Here is an 18345-nt window from a genome sequence, read left to right on the forward strand (position 1 = left end):
TATTATGGTTTTTGAAATATCATGTTTTATAGACTGGAATGGAGTAACGATAAATAATGAATTGTGGTAGTTTTAAGTTTTTTAAGATCTAGATTTTCTAAATTTAATTAGGCTGGACATGGAGTTAAATCATAAATTCCTTATTTATTAGATTCTAATGTACAAACAATTAATGGTATTAAATAAATTATTAATGAATCTATAGGAACTGTTCAGCAAAAATGTAAAAATTCTTTTGATATTCCATAAGAAATAGAATTAGCCAATGTTAAATTAGATACACTTTTAACAGAACTACCAGAAATTTTAAAACAACTAAAAAAGAACACTATTATATATTCCATTTAGATGTAACACAAGATCCTGCAGGTATTTTTAATAAAGAAGAAATGTGAGTTTTTAACAAATCATTATGATCCATTTCATTGGATCCAACAGTTTAACTTTTCTTTACTAGCAGCTTGACTAGTGACAAGCAAGTTAGAATTTATTTATTTTGGAATTTTACCCAGCTATGTGGATGTGACTCTTAGCAGGACAAAGCTTTTCTTTAGAAGAATTTCAAAATGCATTCCTCACAGCATAGTGATCAGAGACTACACAATGTGGTGTTAAGAACAAACTCACCAGTCTGCCAAATTTCGAAAATTCAAAATTCTTCAAGCACATGCTACAACAAAACCAACATCTGACAGAACTGTACACGCACTCTGCATTAATCCACCTTTGTATTTCTGAACTTATGTTTTCTATTTGTATCTTTGCTGACAGGATGTAAGGAAGAAAACATCAATTCACTCCGTGACGTTTTACAATTGCTTGACATTCAAGAATTCGACTATAAATACAAAAAGAGAAAATTTTATCATAACAAACGCAATTACAATAACACACAGAACAAGGGACAATTCAGATCATCCAGTGACAACTGAGTCAGAAGATGTGAGAATAATCAACAATACCTAAAAACTATCAAGGACATAACATATACACAGACCACCACAGTAAGACTAGCAAAAATCCTCTGCAACAACATAGTTATTTTAGAAACAAATACATACAAAAGAATAAGAATTTGTACATGAACAGTCAGCAACCATACAATCCCAGCTATCATGACAACAGACAACAAAACCACGAGTTTCTAAAATATAATAGATATGGGAACAGGAGAAATTAAAGTTACAGACAAGAGGAAAATTTGGTTTTGAATGAATGGGACAGTTGTTTTCACCCACGACAATTTAATTCCTTTAATGTGTAACCAACACAATCTGTACAAATAGCTGAAGTTTCACAATCTATTTCACAGCAATGTGATAGTGGCAGACAACACTGACTAGATGAGAAGCCTACAGAAGATTCACATGCAGAGACTACATGAAGTAATACTAACCCCATCGACATATTATTTGTTTGGAAGACATCAAGGACACCTTGCTCCAAGAAAATGAGGAACCTCAAAAACAAATTTATCATCTAATCATCAGCATACAAATAGGCAAACATACATTAAACACAGTTTTGGATTCAGCCTCTCCACTTTCAGTAGTTACTGTTGCAATGTTCAATAAATGTAGGTCAGGGGAAGCTTTTACTACTTCACTGTTACACTGAACATCAGAGACAAGAGATGTTCAGGGAAAGGTGTCGATGTAAAATTGCAAACGCATTTACAATTTACTGTTCAAGGCCACATTTTCTTTGGAAACCTCCGGATCGTTCCACTAGTAACAACAGAGATTATACTTGTAATGGATTTCTTAAATAGATAAACTGCAGTATTACATTTTGAAAATTCATGTGTTTGGTTACAAAACAATGATATGCAGGTTACATTGCATTTACAATGGAGGAACAGGATATTAACAAACTACAGTTTTTACAGCAACAAAAAACATTAATTAGTGCATATCATTCTTCATCGATGGCGAATTACCTATTATTAATGAATGGAAGAATTAAATTTAGCCATTTCTCAAATGACAAAAGGAAAAATAGACAGGTGTAGCAGCAACAGACAGGGATAGGAAATAATTACAGGTAGTTCTAAGACTCATTCTCATATTTTTGACAATGTTACCGGAAGTATGCACGATTTTGTTTACGAATTTCAAGTGAAATCCCACAATATTTTGTTTCTAGATATTACAACATTCCATTCATTTACAGGAACAAAGTAGTAAACTGAATTATGCTCCAACGAGTCATAGTTGAAACAGCTGCTTGTCCATATCAATCCATTGCAAGTAGTTGCAAAAAAGGAGGATGATTTTCTGAGACCTGTTTCTCATTCGAAATTACTTAATGACATCATAGTTACAGAAACAGACAGCCACAAACATTAGTTGAGTTGCTCCAACAATTTCGTGTAGTCACTGTATTTTTCACTTTTGATTTAAAATCAGGATTGTGACAGATCGAATTACACCTCAACTGTCGCAATTATACAGCTTTTTTATGCTTTGGAATTTGTTATCAATTTCGCAAACTGCCTTTCGGTCTTAACATTCATCTGGAATTTTGTACTCCGTTCTCCCGACGCATTTAAAGGACAGAACCACTACTTATGCCTCTGACATACTTGTTGCTAAGGAAACTGGGTTCCAACATAAGAGCGCTTGGACATATTATCAGAAACATTTTCGAATCATGGAATTAAGATCAATTTAAGTAATTGTGAGTTTGGAAAATCGTTTATTAAAATTTTAGCCCTTGGCGTTCGTGTGTTTCAGGAAATAAAGGAAAATGGTTATTGTCGGTAAGAGCAATGTATTTGCCAGCTGTGATCTTTCCGCTTCAGTATGAAATCATTTCAAACGCAGAACTTGAGGCATTACCTTTCGTTTGGGCTATTACAAAATTTCTATGCTTTTTAATTGGTAAACACACAAAAGTAATAGAAACAACCTTTCGTTACAATTTCTTATGACCGTCAAACTTTCTCATGACCACTTTAAGAAATGGGCAGTACATTTACAGGTATTTCATTTCACTGTTACACACGTCCCTGGAAAAGTGAATGTTGTTGCTTATGTCTTTTCACGATCTCTTGGTGGCTGACAAATTGGTTCATCCACAGAATTCTGTCAGTCCAATTTCAGTCTTTTATAGATACAAGAAGTTGCTATCGAAAATTGTTTCCTCTGGTTTAAAGGACACTGCAAAAGAACAAAGACCCTATATGAAAGAATATGATGCAGCTATGGAGAGACAGAAACAACTCGATAGTTAGAAATTATTATTTGGTTAGGAATATCATTCTCTTCAGATGTTTGAAACCTGACAGCGATACATAGCTTTTTTGGATTCCACATGATTTTGTCAACAAGTTGGTTTGGTACATTCATCTTAGTTATTACACTCTATGGAGCGATAAAATGCTGTTAGATACTTCATCAGACCTTTATCTTTCTCAACATGGAAAGGCGCATCCAACTTGCCTTGTCTAAAAGCGTCCACACGTCACATTTTACTCAACTGTTTCCAACATTTCAGTTTAATTACGTTATTGAGAAGCTGTAGACCTGAATGGTGTAGAACGAACATTATAATTTGTCTCTTCATTATGCGACTGCGAGAACTGTTTCGGCTGCATTTACCAACGTTTTTTTCGGAGAAGTTGGGTTTGACAACAAGATTATCTCTGACAATGGACCTCAATTTTGTTCAGCTCTTTGGATTTTTACATGGAAAAATAGGAAAATTACACTAATTTTCATTTCCCACTACATCTTCCAACCTGTCTGAAAGAATCATTAAAGAAATAGGAAAAATATGCAGACTGTCACAAAAAGCACAGAGAATGGGATAGATATATTCAGGGGCAAATATTGGGGGAGCCCATACAGGGGTCTTGCCCTGGGAAATTTTTTAAATTCTAGATGAAAAATAGTGAGTTTTAAAGTTTTTTAATTGTTTTAAAGTCATATGATCAACATTAGAACCCCGAAAACTGGACTCTCGATAACTCGACTCTCCAGGAAACTCGACAGGCCTGACACATTTTTTGGCGTTGAAAAAAGAAACAAAACAAAAAACGCGCGGTATTTTAGTAAAGAGTTAATTTAATTTACAGTAATAATGAAGCCTGTAGACTATTACAGAGCAGTGAATATATAGCTCTGAAAAGACTGAAATTATTTTTAAGTAAATACTAAACTATCATTAAAAGAACAAAACATAAAATATTGCTGTCATACAGTAATAGCACTTTGATTAATAAGTGAAATAGCTAATTTAGGCTTGCTTTGAATAATGCTCATGGTTCATTAAATAAAAACAATATCTCAAAGTTAATGCTTTAATGCAGTTTATAAAGTTAATACAGTATGCCTAATACTTTCAGTCAAAAAGCATGCAAATAGTGGGTTTTAATTGGGTTTTACATCATAAAAGTATTTAAGTATTTCAGAATAACTAATACACTACTACAGCAAAATGGTAATACAGTACTCTTTAGTACTAATATTTCGAAACTGAAAATTTAACATTATGCATGTATTTACTTCTCTATTTTATAAAGATTTTTAATATTGCTCTGAATGCCATTATTAGGGCTAGAGTGTCTTTAGAAAGGTGCAAATGTCAACTGTCTGACTGGATTACTGAATATGAAATCGTTGATGACTGGTCAGGTATCCAATTCATCCAAAACATCTCGGTGGGCGTGAAGCACAGCCAAGTTGTTCAATCGCTTCTGTCACATTGTTGATCAGAGATATGACTTCAGACGTCTATGGATGCTAAATGACCGTTCTGCTGTTGCTGTCGTGATTGGAACTACTTGGAAAAGCTTAATGCACTTCACTACTTCACATAACATTTCTCCAACTGCAGGCTCTTTTGTAATATACTTTCATACATCACACGTTTTTTTATTAGCGATATGGGCTAACAATTCAAGTGTAAGTGTAGTCTCTCAATGTCTAGCTCATTTTTGAGAAACTCACTTGATTTTTCCAAATTTGTTTAATTTCTATTTACTAAAAGGAAGCAATCTTGTTCAACTGCAATGACCTGTGTGAGTCCGGTTGAAGCAAAAGCACTCAGTAATGCAAGATTGCACCGTTTCACAAACTTCAATGTAAATAGCTTTGTAGTATTCCTTGGGGTTCTGAAAGTGTACAGTGAGGTGGCTTCGTTGTTTTCATACTTCTTTGGTATACTTCGAATCTGAGGAAGTGAAAGATCATCAACTTATGAAGGTTTTTCTTTTAAACACAATTCCCAAAAGTGTTTAAAACTATCCCGCCTTCCATTCAATATAAAAATCAAGCCCTTATACATTTTTTCCAGATCAGCAACACTTAGATGAAGGCATTGAATTTTTTCATTGACTTACTGTAATGGGTTCATTGCATGGCAACAAAGACGTAAAAATAAATAAGTCTTCAATTGTAACATTGACTCACGGTAGCCTGCACATTTTTAACCTGCCTCTGAATGGTCCTCTGCAGAAAATGTTTCAAAAAACTGTAGACGTTCTTCAAAGTTTTTCAATACTCTCAAGATACTAGAAGCTCGCATGGTCCATCAAGTTGGGCAAAGGGGTCGTAGACCAGCTTGGTCGTTGGCGCTCACACAGAGTATGCTTCTGGAAAGTTCGATCCTTTTGTTGGATTCCCTTATGGTGTTTATTAAGTCCTTGGCTAAAGCCGTAACATCCCTCATAGGCTTAAGATGGCGGCGACTGTATACAACCACAATGTTTAAACTGTGAGCAGTGCAGTTCACATAACGTGCTTTTGGTTGTATATCCAAAACTAACTGTTTTAGTCCTTTGAACTTACCTCTCATATTCGAGGCACCATCATAGCACTGTCCTCTTTAGTTATCCATTGACAAATCAAGATGAGCAAAAACGTCTTTTAAAATACCAAACAGAGTTTTTGATTAAGTGTTGGGGGTCTCATATAAGCCAATAAAGTCTCCGTTGGAATCACTGACAGCACGAATACAAAATGACATTTGTTTGTGAATCAAAGAATCACTTGTCTCGTCAACCATAATAGAAAAATGTTCTATCTTCTAGATTCAAGCCAATATCTTTCTCAACACAGACTTCTCTGCAGAAGTAAATGAATCTTTCTTTCTTTCTTTTTTTTGTTGACGAAAATTGTAATAGTTTTTTAGGGCCTGCCTCTTTGCAGGTTTCTCTTACCGGATTGTCCAGGTTTCAGCTGTGAACGGTTTGTGCCTGAAGACGAAGAAGCAATTGACGACACAATAATTGTTGGAGGTTGAGTTGCAGTATCATCAATTTCCAAGCGTACCTTTTTGGTAACAAATTTATCCATTGCAAACTTAATTCACAATACACTAAGAGACTAAAGTAAACGAATAAAATATAGTCATATAAAATAGTCCACTAGACACTAAAGTCGGAATCCTAAACATGTTTGCAGCATGCACTGAATGAAACTACCCACACTGAATGACTGCGATAGGAGGGTGGGCTTTATATAGCCGTGGCATCATAATGTATCGAAGCATCAAGGCGATGTGAGGCTGAGGGTTCCAGGCACTTCTGCCCCAGTCCATTTGATGTCGCCACGGCTGCAGCCCTGACCCGCCAGCGCCAGACTTTACCCAAAGCTTCGCACACTGGGACCAATTCAAAGTGTGCCTGCAGCACAGTAACTCTGTCATGATTCACACTATTTGTTTTCAGTTAAACTGCTTACTACCATAATAATTATTAATTTTAATTCATTACTGAATGTATTTTAAAAGGTAACTATCGCCAAACAAGGAAAATACAAAATACCAACACATTTTTGTAATTTTACAAAGCATAATATAACTAATAATTTTCTTAAATTATTGGTGGGCTCCACCCCACCCCCCCTCCAAATGAATTTTTGAGGGGGCTTGGGCCCCCTCAGGCCCCATGGATTTGGCGCCTGTAGATATATTCAAATCTTTCAGGACGCCATAAATTCTTTAACTAATGATTCCACTTTACTCTCCCCACATTTGTATTGAAAAATAAATAACTGCTGTACGAAATCAGAGAAACTGCATCTTTTGAAAATCACAATGCTTAAGACATCAAGAAGTCATTGAAGTAGCTCTTAAAAACATAAAACAGCCGCCAGAGAAGACAAAAAGGCTACAGAACTGGAGATATAACAATAAGGAATTCAAAGTAGGTCATTAGTTCACTCTCACCAGTTATCATACAAATTGAAGAACAAGTTCCAAAAATTCTTCTTAATCGATAATGGACCATTCCATATTTGCCGAATAGCTTACCTAAATGTGACTGAAGTCGAAACGTTATGCACGAAAAAATCTTGTGGTATACATCACATTTCCAACATAAAAAATTTCGTGGAGTAGTTCTTTTGGCATTTTTTTGTTAGTCAGTACACATTTCTTAGCATAGTCACGTTGAGATACACATAATTGTCTCATTGATGAGTGGATTGTTGTCAATATGTAGAGCGATTTTATCGTATGTATGCATAGATCGTAATTTTTTGTCCTTATATAAGGTAGAAGAGGCTGACTGTTTCTTTGTATTTTTTTCACTTTTTGTATTTTTGTTAATATAATGTACTTTACTGTTACAGACATAAATTACAATGTCAATAATAATGAGACTGTCTAGCGGTATGTGTCAAACAAAGATTCTGGGAAAACTACTTTGCAAAAAGAAACATCAACTTTTAGTCAAGTAGAAATGCGTAATGGCAGAAAACCATTATTGCTGGAAGGTACCATCGGTTACTGTGTGAAGTAATGGAATTTTTGTACAGGTTGACAAACTGAATTATGCTACAGTTGGATGGTATTTGGCAAAGGTTGTGCAGCAAGCAGTTGTGGAACAGGTAGAGAATTTTTGGTTGGATTTAACATCTTTTGTTACTAATCGGAAGAGTTTTCCTATTTTCAGCATGGAGCACTGAACGTAATAATATGGAGTAAGAACTATGAGCACAACGTCATGTAAGCTTTTTTGAGTAATGCATAGTACATCATGTAAGTAATTATGAGTTCAATTATTGGATGAAATGACGAAGTTCATGATTTTGTGGATTTGTGAGTTATGTGTTTGAGGAAATACGTTATAAGATTGTAATAGAAATATAATGAGGTTGGGGGCTGTTAGGTATTATGTGATTTGCTGTAGAGGACACTCTGAATTTGGTTCAGTGAATTTGTCTAAGGTAGAAGGTTCTTATGAATGGAGACGAAATGTGTTTGGAAACTTGCTACTTCACTTGATACACAGTGGTGAGCATTTTTCTGTGGTATAATGACATTTATGAGAGATGACACTTCTCTTCTTGTGTTTGTTTTGACAGATGTTTTGTTCTGCATGTCCTAGCAACTTTTCCCTCTTTCGTAATAGGCTGATGACTTTTTTAACTCTTTCAAATCTGTTTAACAGATTTAAATGTGTTTACTAACCATTTAGCAAAAATATTCTTTATCTTATTTATGTATAGCCTAAAGCATTTTTTGTTACCAGTTTGTACTTCTTGCGGTTGGGGTAGGCTGAACTTTTTTTTTTTTTTTAGATAATAATGATTAGTTAGAACGTGCATAGAAAAAGCATCTGTGGCCACATTTTCACTTTCATTAACTATTGTGGCAGATTGATGCTTGACACTTTAATGTAATTAATTTCTTTTGACAAGTCCAACATTAATTTTGTGCACAAACCTTTATTCCCTTTCTCCATTCACTTTCCTTCTGAATAGTTGCTCGTGTTCGAAATTTTTGTGGGACATAGTATTATGTTTTTGTGATTTCTGTATACTGTTAGGAAGACAAAGTTAAGGAAGCTTTTATTTTGTAACTGTACTTTGACAGATATTAATACGGTAATGCTATGATTTTTATTGTGAATTTGTGTCTTGTATGCATAGAATGTTTTACGGATCTTTCCTCACCTAGAATACTGTCTAACATTGATGTAAAAAGTTTTATTTATATGTTTATATGTTGCATAACGTTTGTGGTTTATGATTTAGCTACATATTGTGACTGGTACTGAATGCCACAAACAAACTCATTCTCTTATGGAAAATAACTTCAAGTATTTGTTTGATTAACCATAAGGTAACACAAATAGATTTCAGTTTTTATTCTAGTTTATTTATTTACTCACTTGTAACAATGTTTGTCAATTATGTGTTATGCTGAGTTAGAACATTCAAGCAAATATTTAAGCATAATCTTCTGCACAGTGAGACAATTACGTAGCAAATGGACTTTTTTTCAAAAAGGATGTGTTAGGTCACGTCAACTAGATTTTTGCAATTATTTCAGACATTTGGTGAGCTATTGTTTCCATCTTACTATGGAACTTTGCAGTACTGTTGTGAGAGACATTGTATCTGAGTTGTCAGTGGAATATTTATGGACCAATACTGCATCTTCTGAGCCTGCTTTTAACTCCTTACAGAAAAACCAGCACAATGATGGAAGCCATATAATGTTTATGCACGGAGCCTGCAACGAGTTTTCTTTAGTGGTGCACTGGGTACACTCAAGCAAAAGACGATTTTCTCTGAATACATATAATTGAACGAAGACAGTTCAGTTTTTGCAATGGTTTAAAAAGTTCATCTTCGTGACGCTACAAATTTCTGAACAGTGGACTCACATATTACGTGCAGAGTAGAACAGACAACCAATTACCAGGAATGATACTATCACATTTATTTTCTTACTGATGCTTTGAGTACGCTAATGTTTATGGGACTGTTTACTTGCTTGTGCGCAATGATTTAAACAAATTTGTTAGGGTTTATTAGTGCGCCTGTTCACGACAACTGAAAACAGTTTTTAAATACTGTGAATCGTGTTATCTTTTTATGATATTACAGTCATCATTTCTTTATTTCTACTTACTTACTTCGTGTTTTAACTTCATTAGTACATTTTGTAGTCTACTATGTGTTAATTAGAAAATCTCATCCAAAGATTGGCCAGAGAGCCCAAAGATAATAAAAGATGTGTGTTTAAATTTTAATAGTGTATTTTCGTGTTCTGGGCGTCTGGAATCGCACTGTAAGGTCTGAATTGTTTAGACATGCAGCGTGCAGCCTAGACAATGAAGCTGCGCTGCGCAGAAGTGAGTTAGAGGTGATCTTTGCTCTGCCAAGATACGCGCCAGATTTATCTGCTGGTCGCTAGGAGGGGAGAGGAGACAGACAGTTCAGCTTTAGCGTTAGATGTGAACAGTCGAGTTTTCGTGTAGCTGCAGTAAGCAGCGAGCAGTGGAGAGTTTTGGGATTTATGTTACGGATTAATGGAAAATTTATTGTGGAGCGAAAAAGAACTGATTATTACACTGATACGACTATGCTCTTTGTGAAGAATGGATTACAGATAATGATTAAGTTTGTTTTATTTGCAGGAGCGGTGTGATAATGCAGCATTCTTTGTTCGCCAGACATCACGCTTTTTTTTTTTTTTTAGATTTATCGATCATTGTGAGGGAAATGGATTTAAGAATTAGAGACTTTGGAATTTTGTGTAAGGAAATGGTACACGTTTGAAGCTTAATTTTTGTAATTCTTAGATTAAAGTTACGTGATTTCAGGGAAAGCTTAACTATTATAGAAGATTCATTGAATGTTATTGAGTTAAATGAAGTGAGTTCATTTAACCCAGACTCAATGTCCCCATCACAAGATTCAATTAATTTTCAATTTTGTATAGAACTATTATCAGAAATTTTGAACCAAAAATGACGGCAATGTTTGCACCTTTGAACGAGTAGTTAGATTAGTTAGATTTTGGTCACGCTGTAGCTATGAGAACAGTTTGCACGGCATTATCCAATGCGACCTAGGTAAACCAAATAGTGTGAAAACAGATTATTTTTTTAACAAACTTTCACAGGGTCCAACTTTAGTTCCAAAGATCAGTTTTTCATCAAAGATCATAGATTTTGTGATAGTGGATTTACTGAGAATTCTCGCAGTTTAGTTTTTGCGCTACATTCTCACAGTTGAATTTTGTCACCAACAGTTAGCTTTACGCAAGATATCAGGTTTAAAGTTCTGTAGGTGCACCATTCTAATAGGAAGCTCATAGGAAGCTCAAAGTTTAGGATCAAACAGACAATTTATCATTAAAACATAATCGACATTACATATCCACTGTTGTTGTTGTTGTGGTCTTCAGTCCTGAGACTGGTTTGATGCAGCTCTCCATGCTACTCTATCCTGTGCAAGCTTCTTCATCTACCAGTACCTACTGCAACCTACATCCTTCTGAATCTGCTTAGTGTATTCATCTCTTGGTCTCCCTCTACGATTTTTACCCTCCACGCTGCCCTCCAATACTAAATTGGTGACCCCTTGATGCCTCAGAACATGTCCTACCAACCGATCCCTTCTTCTAGTCAAGTTGTCCCACAAACTTCTCTTCTCTCCAAACCTATTCAGTAGCTCCCCATTAGTTATGTGATCTACCCTTCTAACCTTGAGCATTCTTCTGTAGCACCACATTTCGAAAGCTTCTATTCTCTTCTTGTCCAAACTATTTATCGTCCATGTTTCACATCCATACATGGCTACACTCCATACAAATACTTTCAGAAACGACTTCCTTACACTTAAATCTATACTCGATGTTAACAAATTTCTCTTCTTCAGAAACGTTTCTCTTGCCATTGCCAGTCAACATTTTATATCCTCTCTACTTCGACCATCATCAGTTATTTTGCTCCCCAAATAGCAAAACTCCTTTACCACTTTAAGTGTTTCATTTCCTAATCTAATTTATTTACTAGTCTAATTTTAAATAGTAAATTTCTGATTAATGGATGTTGTAATGTTTACCACATTCCAAGATCTATGTCATATGTCCAAATGATGCGTACATTTAAAAAAAGGTTCTAGAAACAGGTGTGAAAACTGTAGCGGGATAAGTGTTGTGAGAGGCACCAGAGACGCTTTATTACTGGAAGAACAAAATTACCTAAAAGACGGACTATCCTGTACAAATGTCACTGGCACAATAACGCCAATATAAACAAGGGAATAAAACTTTCAAACTCATGCAGCTTTTACTGATTAAGGAAAAAAAAATGAGACCTGAGACCGAGTAAATAGTGAACAGTTATGGGAAATCGTGACTCAGGGGAATCACTTAAAGTATTGAAATGTACATCTACATACATTCTTCACAAGTCACTGTACGGTATATGGAGGAGGGTACCCTTACCACTACTAGACGCTCAATTTCCTGCTTAATTAGCAGACAGATCGAGGAAAAAACGACTGTCTAAATGCCTGTGTACGAGCCCTAATTTTTCGTATCTCGTCTTCCTGGGCATTACGCGAAATGTATGTTGGCGGCAGTAAAATCACTCTGCAGTCAGTTTCAAATGCCGGTACTCTGAATTTTCTATAAAATTTTTATCAAAAAGGTAGTCACCTTCCCTCCGGCGATTCTCACTGGAGTTCACGAAGCCTCTCCGTAATATTTGCGTATTGTTCGAACCTACCGGTAACAGATCTAGCAGCTGACCTCTGAATTGCTTCGATTTATTCCTTTAATCCGACCTAGTGAGGATCCCAGACACTCAAGCAGTACTCAAGAACAGATCGCACTAGCATCCGATATGCAGTCTCCTTTACTGATGAACCAAACTTCCTCCCAATAAACTTTAATGGGCCATTCGCCTTCCCTACGCTCACTTGCCCGTTCTATTTCATATCGCTTTGAGACGTTGCACGTAGGTACACTCCTGGAAATTGAAATAAGAACACCGTGAATTCATTGTCCCAGGAAGGGGAAACTTTATTGACACATTCCTGGGGTCAGATACATCACATGATCACACTGACAGAACCACAGGCACATAGACACAGGCAACAGAGCATGCACAATGTCGGCATTAGTACAGTGTATATCCACCTTTCGCAGCAATGCAGGCTGCTATTCTCCCATGGAGACGATCGTAGAGATGCTGGATGTAGTCCTGTGGAACGGCTTGCCATGCCATTTCCACCTGGCGCCTCAGATGGACCAGCGTTCGTGCTGGACGTGCAGACCGCGTGAGACGACGCTTCATCCAGTCCCAAACATGCTCAGTGGGGGACAGATCCGGAGATCTTGCTGGCCAGGGTAGTTGACTTACACCTTCTAGAGCACGTTGGGTGGCACGGGATACATGCGGACGTGCATTGTCCTGTTGGAACAGCAAGTTCCCTTGCCGGTCTAGGAATGGTAGAACTATGGGTTCGATGACGGTTTGGATGTACTGTGCACTATTCAGTGTCCCCTCGACGATCACCAGTGGTGTACGGCCAGTGTAGGAGATCGCTCCCCACACCATGATGCTGGGTGTTGGCCCTGTGTGCCTCGGTCGTATGCAGTCCTGATTGTGGCGCTCACCTGCACGGCGCCAAACACGCATACGACCATCATTGGCACCAAGGCAGAAGCGACTCTCATCGCTGAAGACGACACGTCTCCATTCGTCCCTCCATTCACGCCTGTCGCGACACCACTGGAGGCGGGCTGCACGATGTTGGGGCGTGAGCGGAAGACGGCCTAACGGTGTGCGGGACCGTAGCCCAGCTTCATGGAGACGGTTGCGAACGGTCCTCGCCGATACCCCAGGAGCAACAGTGTCCCTAATTTGCTGGGAAGTGGCGGTGCGGTCCCCTACGGCACTGCGTAGGATCCTACGGTCTTGGCGTGCATCCGTGCGTCGCTGCGGTCCGGTCCCAGGTCGACGGGCACGTGCACCTTCCGCCGACCACTGGCGACAACATCGATGTACTGTAGAGACCTCACGCCCCACGTGTTGAGCAATTCGGCGGTACGTCCACCCGGCCTCCCGCATGCCCACTATACGCCCTCGCTCAAAGTCCGTCAACTGCACATACGGTTCACGTCCACGCTGTCGCGGCATGCTACCAGTGTTAAAGACTGCGATGGAGCTCCGTATGCCACGGCAAACTGGCTGACACTGACGGCGGCGGTGCACAAATGCTGCGCAGCTAGCGCCATTCGACGGCCAACACCGCGGTTCCTGGTGTGTCCGCTGTGCCGTGCGTGTGATCATTGCTTGTACAGCCCTCTCGCAGTGTCCGGAGCAAGTATGGTGGGTCTGACACACCGGTGTCAATGTGTTCTTTTTTCCATTTCCAGGAGTGTATTTAAATGACGTGACTGTGTCAAGCAGGACACTACTAATGCTGTAACCAAACATTACGGGTTCTTTTTACTTACTCGTCCTCTTTAACCTACATTTTTCTCTATTTAGAACCAGCTGCCATTCATCACGCTGACTAGAAAGTTTGTCTTAGTCATCTTGTATCATACCACAGCCCTCATCTACGACAGTTTCCCGTACACCACGGCATCATCACCAAACTACCGCAGACAGTTGCTTACCCTGACCGCCAAGTTATTTAGGTATATATAAAATAATAGCGTCCTGTCATACTTCCCTAGGGCATTCATGACGGTACCTTGTCTCTGATGAATGCTTGCTTTCGAGGACAACATACTGGGTTCTGTTACTTAAGAAGTTCTTAGCCACTCATATTTCTGGGAACCTAATTCGGGTGCTCGTACCTTCGTTAACAGTCTGCAGTGGAGTACCGTGTCAAAAGCTTTTTGAAAAACTAGGAATATGGAATCCACTTGTTGTCCTTCATCCATAGTTCGCAGTATATAGCATGCGTGGAAAGGGCAAACTGAGATTCACACCACCCATGCTTTCAAAACCCACGCTGATTCGTGGACATAAGCTTCTCAGTCTCAAGAAAGTTTGTTATATTCGACCTGAGAATATTTTCAAGGCTTCTGCAGCAAACCAAAGTTAGGGATATTGGTCTGTAATTTTGCGGGTCCGCTATTTTACCCTTCTTATATCCAGGAATCACCTGCGCCTTTTTCCAGTCGCTTGGGACTTTGCGTTGTGCACGGGATTCGCGAGAAATACACGCTAAGTAAGAGGCCAATGACGTAGAAGGCTCTTTGTAAAAAGGTACTTATAAAGATACAACAGTTAGCTTACTTATCGGAAATTCAAAGTGTAGTAGAAACCAAGGTGCAAGCCATGTTTGTAACTTGTCCGCCGGGACAACTTCAAAAAAATCACCTGTCTTCTGTTTTGTTTGCAGTTTATGTAGATACGATTAAAGAATGGGTATGTGAAATTAACGCAGGCAATTGTGTCGCACCAGGTTTTTCGCTTAAGACAACTGTATTTGCTGATGACAAGATTATTGTAAGTGTTGTTGTTGTTGTTGTTGTGGTCTTCAGTCCTGAGACTGGTTTGATGCAGCTCTCCATGCTACCCTATCCTGTGCCAGTTTCTTCATCTCCCAGTACCTACTGCAACCTACATCCTTCTGAATCTGCTTAGTGTATTCATCTCTTGGTCTCCCTCTACGATTTTTACCCTCCACGCTGCCCTCCAATGCTAAATTTGTGATCCCTTGATGCCTCAATGCCTCAGAACATGTCCTACCAACCGGTCCCTTCTTCTCGTCAAGAGTTCCAGAACCTTTACAGAAAATTGGAACAGAGATCAACATAAACATCATTTCCGCATTCTTATTGTTCATGAAACCACACATTGCATGTTGTACCACCATACAGCGTGACCTTCAGAGGTGTTGGTCCAGATTGCTGTACACACCGGTACCTCTAACACCCAGTAGCACGTCCCCTTGCATTGACGCATGCCTGTATTCGTCGTGGTATACCATCCACAAGTTCATCAAGGCTTTGTTGGTCCAGATTTTCCCACTCCTCAACGGCGATTCGGTGTAGATTCCTCAGAGTGGTTGGTGGGTCATTCGTTCACAAACAGCCCTTTTCAATCTATCCCAGGCATGTTCGTGATGGCCACTCCAGTCGAGCGATATCGTTATGCAGAAGGAAGCCATTCACAAGATGTGCACGATGGGGGCGCGAATTGTCGTCCATGAACACGAATGCCTCGCCAATATGCTGTCGATATGGTTGCACTATCGATCGGAGGATGGCATTCACGTAACGTACAGCCGTTACGGCGCCTTCCATGACGACCAGCGACGTACGTCGGCCCCACATAATGCCACCCCAAAACAGCAGGGAACTCCATACAAATACTTTCAGAAACGACTTCCTGACACTTAAATTTATACTCAATGTTAACAAATTTCTCTTCTTCAGAAACGCTTTCCTTGCCATTGCCAGTCTACATTTTATATCTTCTCTACTTCGACCATCACCAGTTATTTTGCTCCCCAAATAGCAAAACTCCTTTACTACTTTAAGTGTCTCATTTCCTAATCTAATCCCCTCAGCATCACCCGACTTAATTCGACTACATTCCATTATCCTCGTTTTGCTTTTGATGATGTTCATCATATATCCTCCTTTCAATACACTGTCCATTCCATTCAACTGCTCTTCCAAGTCCTTTGCTGTCTCTGATAGAATTACAATGTCATCGGCGAACTGCAAAGTTTTTATTTCCATTCCATGGATTTTAATACCTACTCCGAATTTTTCTTTTGTTTCCTTTACTGCTTGCTCAATATACAGATTGAATAACATCGGGGAGAGGCTACAACCCTGTCTCACTCCCTTCCCAACCACTGCTTCCCTTTCATGCCCCTCGACTCCTATAACTGTCATCTGGTTTCTGTACAAATTTTAAATAGCATTTCGCTCCCTGTGTTTTACCCCTGCCACCTTTAGAATTGGGAAGAGAGTATTCCAGTCAACATTGTCAAAAGCATTCTCTAAGTCAACAAATGCTAGAAACGTAGGTTTGCCTTTCCTTAATCTTCCTTCTAAGATAAGTCGTAAGGTCAGTATTGCCTCACGTCTTCCAGTATTTCTACGGAATCAAAACTGATCTTCCCCGATGTCGGCTTCTACCAGTTTTTCCACTCGTCTGTAAAGAATTCGCGTTAGTGTTTTGCAGCTGTGACTTATTAAACTGATAGTTCGGTAATTTTCACATCTGTCAACACCTGCTTTCTTTGGGATTGGAATTATTATATTCTTCTTGAAGTCTGAGGGTACTTCACCTGTCTCATACATCTTCCTCACCAGATGGTAGAGTTTTGTCAGGACTGCCTCTCCCAAGGCCGTCAGTAGTTTTAATGGAATGTTGTCTACTCCCGGGGCCTTGTTTCGACTCAGGTCTTTCAGTGCTCTGTCAGACTCTTCACGCAGTATCGTATCTCCCATTTCATCTTCATCTACATTCTCTTCCATTTCTATAATATTGTCCTCAAGTACATCGCCCTTGTATAGACCCTCTATATACTCCTTCCATCTTTCTGCTTTCCCTTCTTTGTCTAGAACTGGGTTTCCATCTGAGCTCTTGATGTTCATACACTTGGTTCCCTTTTCTCCAAAGGTCTCTTTAATTTTCCTGTAGGCAGTATCTATCTTAGCCCTAGTGAGATAAGCCTCTACAGCCTTACATTTGTCCTCTAGCCATCCCTGCTTAGCCATTTTGCACTTCCTGTCGATCTCATTTTTGAGACGTTTGTATTCCTTTTTGCCTGCTTCAATTACTGCATTTTTATATTTTCTCCTTTCGTCAATTAAATTCAATATTTCTTCTGTTACCCAAGGATTCTACTAGCCCTCGTCTTTTTACCTACTTGATCCACTGCTGCCTTCACTACTTCATCCCTCAGAGCTACCCATTCTTCTTCTACTGTATTTCTTTCCCCCATTCCTGTCAATTGTTCCCTTATGCTCTCCCTGAAACTCTGAACAACCTCTGGTTTAGTCAGTTTATCCAGGTCCCATCTCCTTAAATGCCCACTTTTATGCAGTTTCTTCAGTTTTAATCTACAGTTCATAACCAATAGATTGTGGTCAGAGTCCACATCTGCCCCTGGAAATGTCTTACAATTTAAAACCTGGTTCCTAAATCTCTGTCTTACCATTATATAATCTATCTGGTACCTTCTAGTATCTCCATGATTCTTCCATGTATACAACCTTCTTTCATGATTCTTGAACCAACTGTTAGCTATGATTAAGTTATGCTCTGTGCAAAACTCTACCAGGCGACTTCCTCTTTCATCCAATACATATTCACCTACTATGTTTCCTTCTCTCCCTTTCCCTACTCTCGAATTCCAGTCACCCAAGACTATTAAATTTTCGTCTTCCTTCACTACCTGAATAATTTCTTTTATCTCATCATACATTTCCTCATCATCTGCAGAGCTAGTTGGCGTATAAACTTGTACTACTGTAGTAGGCGTGGGCTTCGTATCTATCTTGGCCACAATAATGCGTTCACTATGCTGTTTGTAGTAGGTTACCCGCACGCCTATTTTTTTATTCATTATTAAACCTACTCCTGCATTACCCCTATGTGATGTTGTATTTATA

Source organism: Schistocerca serialis, chromosome 4 (assembly GCF_023864345.2).
Source record: "Schistocerca serialis cubense isolate TAMUIC-IGC-003099 chromosome 4, iqSchSeri2.2, whole genome shotgun sequence".
NCBI lineage: Eukaryota > Metazoa > Arthropoda > Insecta > Orthoptera > Acrididae > Schistocerca > Schistocerca serialis.